Genomic DNA, 12,304 nt, shown 5'->3' with positions numbered 1-12,304 from the left:
CAACAATTGATGCTCCTACTTGATTTCTACTTTCGCGGCATCAAACATCGCGAGTTGCTCAAGGATCATCATGTCTATCCTTGATATGTTATAGTTCATCACGATGCTCTAATAGCTTGGTGGCAGTGACTATGGAGAACCATCACTATCTCATCTCGAAGATTAACTCCCACTCGATTCAAGCGATTGTAGTACTCAGACAATCTGAGCATATGCTCAACGATTGAGCTTTTCTCCCTTAGTTTGCAGGCTTAAGAAACTTGTCAGAGGTCTCATACCTCTGCGGCATTTCAAAAACGTCTTTGATGCCTCAATTCTAAACCGTTAGCATTACGCACTGAACTATCACGTAGTCATCAAAACGTGTATGTCAGATGTTAGCAACATCCACAGACGACGCTCGAGGTTCACACACCGAGCGGTGCATTAAGGACATAAGCCTTCTGCGCAGCAATGAGGATAATCCTCAGTTTACGGACCCAGTCCGCATAATTTCTACTATCAACTTTCAACTAAATTTTCTCTAGGAACATGTCTTAAACAGTAGAACCAAAGCGTAAGCTATGACATAATTTGCAAAGACCTTTTGACTATGTTCATGATAATTAAGTTCATCTGATTATTTAATGAACTCCCACTTAGATAGACACCCCTCTAGTCATCTAAGTGATACATGATCCGAGTCAACTAGGCCGTGTCTGATCATCACGTGAGATGGACTAGTCATCATCGGTGAACATCTTCATGTTGATCGCATCTATCATACGACTCATGTTTGACCTTTCGGTCTCTTGTGTTCCGAGGCCATGTCTGTACATGCTAGGCTCGTCAAGTCAACCTAAGTGTTTCGCATGTGTAAATCTGGCTTACACCCGTTGTATGCGAACGTTAGAATCTATCACACCCGATCATCACGTGGTGCTTCGAAACAACGAACCTTCACAACGGTGCACAGTTAGGGGGAACACATCTCTTGAAATTTTAGGGAGGGATCATCTTATTTATGCTACCATCGTTCTAAGCAAATAAGATGTAAACATGACAAACATCACATGCAAATCATAAAGTGACATGATATGGCCAATATCATCTTGCGCCTTTTGATCTCCATCTTCGAGGCGCGGCATGATCACCTTCGTCACCGGCATGACACCATGATCTCCATCATCATGATCTCCATCATCGTGTCTTCATGAAATTGTCTCGCCAACTATTACTTCTACTACTATGGCTAACGGTTAGCAATAAAGTAAAGTAATTACATGGCGTTTTTCATTGACACACAGGTCATACAATAAATTAAGACAACTTCTATGGCTCCTACCAGTTGTCATACTCATCGACATGCAAGTCGTGATTCCTATTACAAGAACATGATCAATCTCATACATCACATATATATAGTTCATCACATCCTTTTGGCCATATCACATCACATAGCATACCCTGCAAAAACAAGTTAGACGTCCTCTAATTGTTGTTGCATGTTTTACGTGGCTGCTATGAGTTTCTAGCAAGAACGTTTCTTACCTACGCAAAAGCCACAACGGTGATATGCCAATTTCTATTTACCCTTCATAAGGACCCTTTTCATCGAATCCGATCCGACTAAAGTGGGAGAGACTGGCACCCGCTAGCCACCTTATGCAACAAGTGCATGTCAGTCGGTGGAACCTGTCTCACGTAAGTGTACGTGTAAGGTCGGTCCGGGCCGCTTCATCCCACAATGCCGCCGAATCAAGATAAGACTAGTAACGGCAAGAAAATTAAACAAATCATCGCCCACAACTACTTTGTGTTCTACTCGTGCATAGAATGTACGCATAGACCTAGCTCATGATGCCACTGTTGGGGAACGTAGCAATAATTCAAAATTTTCTACGCATCACCAAGATCAATCTATGAAGATTCTAGCAACAAGAGAGAGAGAGGGATTGCATCTTCATACCCTTGAAGATCGCTAAGCGGAAGCGTTACAAGAACGCGGTTGATGGAGTCGTACTCGCGGCGATTCAAATCGCGGAAGATCCGATCTAGCGCCGAACGGACGGCGCCTCCGCGTTCAACACACGTACAGCCCGGGGATGTCTACTCCTTCTTGATCCAGCAAGGGGAGAGGAGAAGTTGAGGGAGAACTCCAGCAGCACGACGGCATGGTGGCGATGGACCTCGTGGTTCTCCGGCAGAGCTTCGCTAAGCACTACGGAGGAGGAGGAGGAGTTGGAGGAGGACAGGGCTGCGCCAGGGATGTGGTGCGGCTGCCCTCCCACCCCTCCCCCCCTCTATTTATAGGGGCAAGGGAGAGGGGGGCCGGCCCCCTCCAGATGGATCTAGAGGGCGGGTGGCGGCCAAGGGGGGGAGGCTTGCCCCCCAAGCCAAGGGGGGCGCCCCCTTTAGGGTTCCCCCCCCCCCCAACCCTAGGCGCATGGGCCCTAGGGTGCTTTGGCGCCCAGCCCACCTAGGGGCTGGTTCCCCTCTATATTCAGCCCATAGGGCCCTCCGGGGTAGCTGGACCCTCCCGGTGGACCCCCGGAACCCTTTCGGTGGTCCCGGTACAATACCGATATACCCCCGAACACTTCCGGCGACCGAATAAGGCCTTCCCATATATAAATCTTCGTCTCCGGACCATTCCGGAACTCCTCGTGACGTCCGGGATCTCATCCGGGACTCCGAACAACCTTCGGTAACCACATAATATTTCCCATAACAACTCTAGCGTCACCGAACCTTAAGTGTGTAGACCCTACGGGTTCGGGAACCATGCAGACATGACCGAGACGTTCTCCGGCCAATAACCAATAACGGGATCTGGATACCCATATTGGCTCCCACATGTTCCACGATGTTCTCATCGGATGAACCACGATGTCGGGGATTCAATCAATCCCGTATACAATTCCCTTTGTCTATCGGTATGTTACTTGCCCGAGATTCGATCGTCGGTATCCCAATACCTCGTTCAATCTCGTTACCGGCAAGTCTCTTTACTCGTTCCGTAACGCATGATCCCGTGGCTAACTCATTAGTCACATTGAGCTCATTATGATGATGCATTACCGAGTGGGCCCAGAGATACCTCTCCGTCATACGGAGTGACAAATCCCAGTCTCGATTCGTGCCAACCCAACAGACACTTTCGGAGATACCTGTAGTGCACCTTTATAGACACCCAGTTACGTTGTGACGTTTGGTACACCCAAAGCATTCCTATGGTATCCGGGAATTGCACAATCTCATGGTCTAAGGAAATGATACTTGACATTAGAAAAGCTCTTAGCAAACGAACTACACGATCTTGTGCTATGCTTAGGATTGGGTCTTGTCCATCACATCATTCTCCTAATGATGTGATCCCGTTATCAATGACATCCAATGTCCATGGTCAGAAAACCATAACCATCTATTGATCAACGAGCTAGTCAACTAGAGGCTTACTAGGGACATGTAGTGGTCTATGTATTCACACATGTATTACGGTTTCCAGTTAATACAATTATAGCATGAACAATAGACAATTATCATGAACAAGGAAATACAATAATAACCATTTTATTATTGTCTTTAGGGCATATTTCCAATAGTCTCCCATATTTCCAAAACCTCACGCTGCTGGGTTGCCACCACCCTTTTCGCCGTGCGTTTGGCCTTGGGCGTGACCCTCGCACAGGTACCTACAAGGTAGCCCGATACTTCTACCAAACCGATTTCGGCCTCAAGGTGTTCAGCATAGGAGTCGATCAGCATTGGCGTCAGCTGATGGCGGAGTCACCGCACCTTGTCAACATGCGACGCACAGCGACCTTCTTCAAGGGGTCCGTTCTTTGGACCTTCAGCAGATATGACTACCAAGTCAGGACTGGTTTCCTCAGGTTAAGATTGGAGGACGAAACATTTAACATTGTTCCACCGCCTCCTTGCTGCCTGAAATTCAACAATGAGGCGTCCACCTTATTCGAGTTGCGTGCAGAGTTGTGCGTGTCACGTTCATTCAACACCGACGACCGATCGCTTGACATATGGATATGCGTCAACCTAGATCTAGATCTAGATGGCACCGGCGCCAACCAACAACTATGGGAAAAACGCTACACCATCAACTGGGACTCGGCCCTGACGTCACTCCGTCCCGTGGCCATGCTGGCTGATGGGTTACTCGTGTGCCATGCTTCGGGGAACACACTATGCCGCTGCATTTTACAAACGGAAAATCGTTTTATGGTCAATGATAGAGTCCTGCTGGATGGCATGGAATATTGCAACCTAGAGGATGGCACACTTCTTCAATATCCTCATGGAAGCGAGTCCAAATTTTATGTAATTTCATATGTTCCAAGCATGCTCTCCATTTAGTTAAAGCTGATGCCGGGTTATTAATACACTAGTATTTTCATGAGGATGCATACATGTTGTGAGTTGTGAATGTTATTTTATTTTTGAAATATGTTCTCTATGTTTAATATATATTACACCTATAAATGATTCTTAAGTACCCTCTCCCCAATGATCATGAGGCATGATCCAGGCGTGGGCGCGCTGTCAGTGTATGCCCGCCCCTGGTTTGGGTCGCCTAGGCGCTTGTCCTGGCGCACGGAATCGCCACGGGCATACCTAGCCTCCATCGGGCTCCATGCCTGCATGGATATTACCCTTCGGAGTAAATAGCAAAAAACTACTACATTACAGGCTATGGTTACAGAAAACTACACTTTTCTTAATTTTTCAAAATGCTACCACTATTTTGGTTGACTGTTCCAAAAAAAACCAAGTGAGTGAATGCTTAATTTTTAATTGTGATTATGACATGGAGGGCCCACCCGCCAGGTCTGACATGGCATAAAGTCAACAGCGTTAACTTTGACCGTTAGGTTGACCGTTATGACAGATGGAGCCCACATTTCGGTCCCTGTAACTTGTGAAAAAATGCAATCATGCCCTCGTTAGTTTTCTAAAAAAAGCAATCAAGTCCCTGATACTTTTTCTAAAAGAGCAATCGGGTTCATGAATGACTGCAGCCGGCCGGAGATAGCTAGCTCACGCACGAACGCAGCCGGAGCTAGCTAGCTAGCCATTCGCGACCGCAGCCAGACGCAGCCGCCGCCACTCCCTGCTGTTGCTTGCCGTCGCTCGCGCGTGCCGCCGCCGCTGCTTGCCGCTCGCTTCTTGTGCTTGCTGCTGCCGCCGCTTGCCGCCCGCTGTTGTTGCTTGCTGCCGCGGCCCCTGCTGCTAGCCTCCGCTGCTGCTTGCCGCCGCCCGCTACTATTGCCACAGCCTGCTGCTGCTCGGCGGCGCTTCTCCTCCGGCAGCGAGCATGGCCGGCTTGGGAGCAGGAGGGGGCTGGGCGCCGGCGATGTACAGAGGGAGAAAGGAGACAGAGGAGAAGCTGACATGTGCACCCCACCAGTCATAACGGGCAAATTTACATAACGAAGTTGACTTTCTTTAATACATGGACCTGAAGGGTGGGCCCTCCATGTCATAGTCACGATTAAAAATTAAACATTCAGTCACTTGGTTTTTTTGGAACAACCAACCAAACCAGGAGAAATGTCTAAAAAGACTTATATTTAGAAACGGAGAGAGTAGATACGTGGTTTACCTCTCATCTCGACAACAATCCTGGTATCGTATCAAATCCCTCCCCTTATAATTCCTCATCACATGTCTCCGTCGGCAATGGTGCCTCCTTGCTCATAACGCACATGGGCAATACCTCCTTTCCCACGTCATCTTTTCATATTCACCTTCACAATGTTCATATTACTCCTAATCTAATCAAAAATTTGATTTCCGTTCATGCACTAACTCGTAAAATTCATATCACCTTTTAATTTGATGGTTTGAGTTTTGCTAGCAAGGACCTTCGAACCCTGGCAGTGATTCTGCGATGTAATAGTGGCGGCGAACTCTACCCGTCTTGTCGCGACTTCTTTGGCCTCTCCCTGGACACTCACGGGCACAACCACCAATCTTTGACACCAATGGCTCCGACATTCCGTACGTGACTCACTGTTCTGTACGCTTTTATCTTTTAATTTTTATTTTAATAAATCGCCTTATATCACTTGTCCTGCTTGTAGGTTTGGAAAACATGTTCGTCTTCCATTCAAAGAATCTGAGTCTAGGACTAGTTTTGCTTTCGAACTTCTTCGTTGTGATGTAAGGACATCTCCATTTAGAAGTGTATCTGGTTATCAATGCTATCTAGTTATTGTTAGGTTGATCTCTCTCCCGTTCGAACCCAACGGGTCGAACGGGCCCTTGACTCGCGCCCTGATCGGGGGCGCCCAACCAAACCATGGTTGGTGGGCCCCTGTGACCCGCGCTATATAAACAGAGGTGGGGGCCGGGGCACGACTCACGAGGTTAATCGCTGCCACAATCCCTACCTACAATCCCTACCAATTTAGGGTTAGCGCGGTGCTCACGGGAAGCTCCACCACCGCCGCCGTCCACTCTCTGTCCACATCGTCACCGGCCCCTACTTCACCATGGCTGGCGCTGGTTCGAGCTTGTCTGGACAGGCAGAAGGTAGGTTCACCGGAATGATCTAACCTATCCGATCCAAAGCAATCTATCAATGGTATCAGCCAGATCGGGTTAGACTTTTCGGTTGAAAAGAAATCACAGAAAGAATCCCTCCCCTCCCAAAGAACCCTAAACCCAACAGAAAAAGAGGGAAAAGAAAAGTTGTCCCGCCGCAACGGCCGCGCCGTTCCTCTCGATCCCGAATCGCATCGGCACGCCGAGGATCCGGGACGAAGAACACTACCCCGCAAGGGGCAAAGGGCACCACCACCGAGCCGCTTGACGGCGGCGTGCTCTCCTTCGGGAGCTCGCGCGCGCCGGCAAGGGGGACGGGGGCGGCGCCGCCGCATCTGAGATCCGCACCTCTCTCTCTCTCTTTGTGTGTGTGTGTTGCTAGAAGAGGGAGGAGTGGAAAGGGGAAAACAGCAGAAAAGGAAAGGGAGGCGCAGTGCGCTGCTGTGGCCGTCGACGCTGTCATTGGCGACCAGCCCGACGAGAACGCCACGAGAAGCGAGCTGCGCTCGGGAGAGGGGAAGGGGAAAAGGAATGGAAAGGCTCGCACGGCGCGGTGGTGAACGTCGTCGCCGGCGGCCGGCGCTCTCGCGCGGTGGCGCTCGACGCCGTTGCCAGCGAAGTCCAGTGCGGGACAGAGGCGAGCGGCGCGTGCGAGGCGAAGAGGAGAAAGAGTGACGCTAGGTTTCGGTTGGGGTCAGCTGCCGCTGATTTTGTTCGACCGAACGGCCCGGACGATCGTCCGATTCAACCGAACGGCTAAGATTGAAACCCTAGCGCCAGAGTGGGCTTTTGGGCCGAAAGTGGGAGCAGACTGGGCTCAGGCCGCCAGCCGCCGCGGGCGCGCTGGGCCGAGGCCGCAGTCGCGCGCTGGGCTCAGGCCGCAGCTTAGCCGCACGCACTAGGCTGTGCTGCCGCTAAATTTTTGTCTTTACAGAGAATAGCAAATTTTTAGAAAAATAAATGTTCATGAATTTTACAAAGTAAATAATAAAGTTCATGAATTTTTATTCGGTCAAAGAAAATTTTCTGTAAAGAGTAAAAGGTTCGTGAATTTTTATTCATGTTTTTCCGCTGCGTAAATAATTAATAGTGCTCTTTTACAAAGAAAATAAAAGTTTAGATAGAATTATGTTTTTAAGAGCATGTTAAAGTGATTATTAAAACGAATATGATTATGTTATTTTTATGACCAACGTTGTTAATACCATGATCATGTTTTATTATTGAAATTTAAAGGTGCATTTATTTCTATTTTTTGCCCAACGGTAATATAGATTTAATTGCATAGACAATTATATGTTTAATTTGACCAACGTTAGATTAATGCATATGATTGTTATATTGATGTCACTTAAATTGTGATTTCAGGAGGCTTTCACTTGATGAGTTGCCTAAAAGATGTTCCGACACTCAGAGGTGACAATCACACTGAGTGGAGGAAGAAAGTTGAACTGGCATTTGTCTGTGCTGATCTTGACTGGGTTCTGGATGAACCACAGCCGGTCAGACCTACGGAGCCAGTAAGAGAGGCCACTGATGATGATGCTGCGTGGACTAAAAAGAGGGGGGATTATGCTCCTTTGGAGATGTCCTACATCATAGAAAACCAAAAGTGGGTCAATGCAAACAAAAAGTGCATGGCCTTTATAAAGAATACAATTGAGAGCGCCATTGTGGGCTCCATTGCAGAGTGCACTTCCGCAGGGGAGTTGCTTTCAAAGATAAAGAGCCAGTTCACTGGCTCTTCAAAGATATATGCCACCCAGGTGTTAGAGCAACTGGTGACAGAACGCTACACAGATGGTAGTCATGGAATAAGAGAGCACATCCTCAGGATGAGCAATATGGCAGCAAAGCTCAAGCCCATGGATGCGGATCTGGAGATCAAACCAGCGCTCCTGGTCCACCTTGTCATGGCTTCACTGCCGAAGGAGTTTGAAGCTTTTGTTGTGAACTATAATATGTCACCTGGAACATGGGACATTGAAAAGACAATAGCAATGTGTGTCCAAGAAGAGGACAGACTCAAAGCCTCACATGGTGGTACACTCAACTATGTGAAGGGTCACAAGAAAAAGAATTACAATCAAAACAACAAAAGTTCTCCTTCAAAGCCACAAGGAAAGGCTTCCTATCAGCATCAGCGTCAACAATAGCCTTTCCCAGTGGACAAAGACACTTGTCTCCACTGTAAGAAGACCGGGCATTACAAGAAAGACTGTCCTGATTGGCTAAAGTCAATCATGGCAAAAAGAGGTAACAATATAGTTTCATTTGTAAATGAATCCCTGTATGCACAGTTTTCAAAATCCACTTGGTGGATTGACTCAGGAGCAACTGTTCATGTTGCAAATTCTTTACAGGGATTCCATTCGATGCGGACTACGCTAAGAAGCGAAAGACGCATTGAAGTGGCGAACGGAGTTGAAGCAGAAGTTGAAGTTGTCGGTGATATCTCCTAGGAGTTAGCTGATGTATTCAATCTTCTACTTAGAGATGTTTTATTTGTTCCATCATGTCATAGAAACTTAATAAGTGTTTCTTGTTTGGACAAAGATAATTATGAATGTTATTTTGGACATGGCAAGTGTGCCATTTGGTTAAATAATGCTTATGTGGGTGATGCTTTACTACATGATGAGCTTTATTTGTTATCACTTTGTGAAAAAAGTTTATTCCGTTTGCAATGTGAAAGAACATGTTTCCGCGTCGAATAAAGAACAAAATAAAAGAAAAAGAACATTCGACTCATTGAAATTATGGCACTGTCGCTTGGGCCATATTTCGAAGGGAAGAATAGAAAGATTAGTCAAAAGCGAAATTCTTCCTCCGTTAGAATTTTCAGACTTAGAACAATGCATAGATTGCGTTAAAGGAAAGTACGTAAAACAAATAAAATAAGATGCAATCCATAGCACAGGCACGCTAGAAATCATTCACACTGATATTTGTGGACCATTTCTGGTGAAAAGTGTGGATGGATATGACTCGTTCATAACATTCACAGATGATTACTCTCACTATGGTTATATTTATCCAATCAAAGAAAGATCGAAAGCGTTGGATAAATTTAAAATATTCAAAGCTGAAGTTGAAAATCAGCACGATAAAAGAATAAAGATAGTAAGGTCCGACCGTGGGGGAGAGTACTACGGCCGACACACTCCATATGGCCAAGTCCCTGGACCTTTTGCGAAGTTCTTGCAGGAGACTGGCATAGTAGCCCAGTATTCAATGCCGGGCGAGCCTCAGCAAAATGGAGTAGCTGAAAGGCGCAACCGTACCCTTATGGATATGGTGCGCAGCATGATGAGTTATTCCAACTTGCCGTTGGGATTATGGATGGAGGCGCTTAAAACCGCCATTCACATTCTCAATAGAGTACCAAGCAAATCGGTGCCCAAAACACCGTACGAGCTATGGACAGGAAGGATGCCCTCCCTACAACACTTCAGGGTGTGGGGGTGCCCTGCTGAGGCCAAAATGTTTAATCCAAACATTGCAAAGTTAGATCCCAAAATAGTAAGTTGCCACTTCATTGGCTATCCAGACAGATCAAAAGGTTTTCGTTTCTACTGCCCTGACAGATATACAAAGTTTGTAGAAACGAGACATGCAGTCTTCTTAGAGGACGAAATGATGAGGGGGAGCTTGGTAGCTCGGAAAATTGATCTTGAGGAGAAGAGGGTGCATGCACCTAATCCGATGATTCAGGAGCCATTTTTCTCACTACCAGTTGCAACTCCACCCATGACAGCTATGGGGGAAGACCCGGAACCTGTCCGTCAGGAGCCGACTGAACCCGATGTTGAGCATGAAAGGGAGGTGCAACAGCAAATTTTAGAAGAAGTGCCAGAAGTTGAGGCACAAAATATGCCAGAAACTGAGGCCCTTAGAAGGTCTACAAAATCAAGAAAGTCAGCTATTTCTACTGACTTTAAAGTTTATAACACAGAAATGGTTCATATGGAAAAAGATCCCACCTCATATGAAGAAGCCATGAAAAGCCCTCATTCATCGAAGTGGATGAAGGCAATGGAAGATGAGATGAAATCGATGAGTTCCAAAGATGCTTGGGACTTAGAGGAAATTCCTAAAGGATCCAAAACAGTAGGCTGTAAATGGGTCTACAAAATTAAGTATGACTCTAAAGAGAATATAGAAAAGTATAAAGCGCGACTCGTTTCAAAAGGATTTACACAAAGAGAAGGGATAGATTACAATGAGACATTTTCTCCAGTCTCATGTAAGGATTTCTTCAGAATCATAATGGCATTAGTTGCTCATTTTGATTTAGAGTTACATCAAATGGATGTTAAGACGGCATTTCTGAATGGTGATTTAAAAGGAAAGGTCTACATGAAACAACCCAAGGGTTTTATCATGGAAGGCAAGGAAAATATGGGACGCCGCCTGAAGAAATCCATTTATGGATTAAGACAAGCCTCTCGGCAGTGGTATCTAAAGTTTAATCAAACGATTAAAAGTTTTGGATTTAAAGAAAATATTGAGGATAATTGCATTTATGCAAAGTTTAAAAATGGGAAATATATTTTCCTAATCTTGTATGTGGATGATATCCTGCTTGCTAGTAGTGATGTTAGTCTACTACAAGAAACAAAGAAATACTTATCCTCAAATTTTGACATAACAGATCTTGGTGAAGCATCATATGTTTTGGGCATAGAAATTCACCGAGATAGGAACAATGGAGTCTTAGGACTATCTCAGAAAGCATATTTAGAAAATGTTCTTAAAAGGTATAATATGCATGCGAGTAAAGCCACACCTGCTCCAATAGTCAAGGGCGATAGTTTTGGAAATTCCAATGTCCCAAGAACCAGTATGAGATCGATCAAATGAAAGCAGTACCATATGCTCGGCAGTTGGCAGCTTACAGTATGCACAAGTGTGCACTCGCCCTGACTTAGCTTTTATCACCGGGGTACTCGGTAGATATCAAGAGAATCCAGGCCTAGAGCACTGGAAGATGGTAAAGAAATCATTGCGTTATGCGCAAGGCACGAAGGGCTACATGCTAATATACAGGAGAAGTGATTCCCTAGAGATAAAAGGGTATTCAGACGCAGATTTTGCGGGGGACAGAGATGATAGAAAATCCACGTCAGGATACGTCTTCACTCTCGCTGGGGGAGCTATTTCGTGGAAAAGATCCAAGCAGTCGATAGTTGCATCATCCACGATGTATGCAGAATTTATAGCATGCTTCGAAGCCACGGGGCAGGCGATATGGCTAAAGAAATTTGTACCCGACTTGAAAGTGGTAGATTGCATTCACAAACCACTAAAGATGTACTGTGATAACCAGCCCGCAGTATTCTATGCTCACAACAACAAGTCGAGTAATGCTGCCAAAACAATAGAGATAAGGTATTATGTTGTGAAAGATAAAATCCAGGATCAAACTATAAGTCTCGAGCATATAAGGACAAAGGATATGCTTGCGAATCCGCTAACGAAAGGCTTACCACCCAATGTGTTCAAGGAACACTTAGCCGGCATGGGTTTAAGGGAAAGCCTTATGATTCCTGGATAGGCCCAAAAGGAACAGAATTTGTTTCTGAACATAACGTATGTTGTAGCTGTATGATTCTAACGGCAATTAAGCCGTGACGATGAAACATGCTCTATGTACCAATATGTGATGAAACAGATAAACTAGAAAGTATAAAGTTAAAAGTAAAGTTGAGATCAAGGGGGAGAATGTTAGGTTGATCTCTCTCCCGTTCGAACCCAACGG

At 45.9% G+C, this 12,304-nt stretch overlaps 1 pseudogene; it reads left to right on the top strand.

The window, feature by feature from the left end:
- LOC141020855 (uncharacterized) overlaps positions 1–12,304 on the top strand; it is a 105,727-nt pseudogene that overhangs the window by 35,393 nt on the left and 58,030 nt on the right.

The sequence above is a fragment of the Aegilops tauschii genome, chromosome 3, assembly GCF_002575655.3.
Source record: "Aegilops tauschii subsp. strangulata cultivar AL8/78 chromosome 3, Aet v6.0, whole genome shotgun sequence".
Lineage (NCBI taxonomy): Eukaryota > Viridiplantae > Streptophyta > Magnoliopsida > Poales > Poaceae > Aegilops > Aegilops tauschii.
Note: the sequence above shows the minus strand (reverse complement) of the source record. Positions and strands in the feature narration are given on the sequence as shown.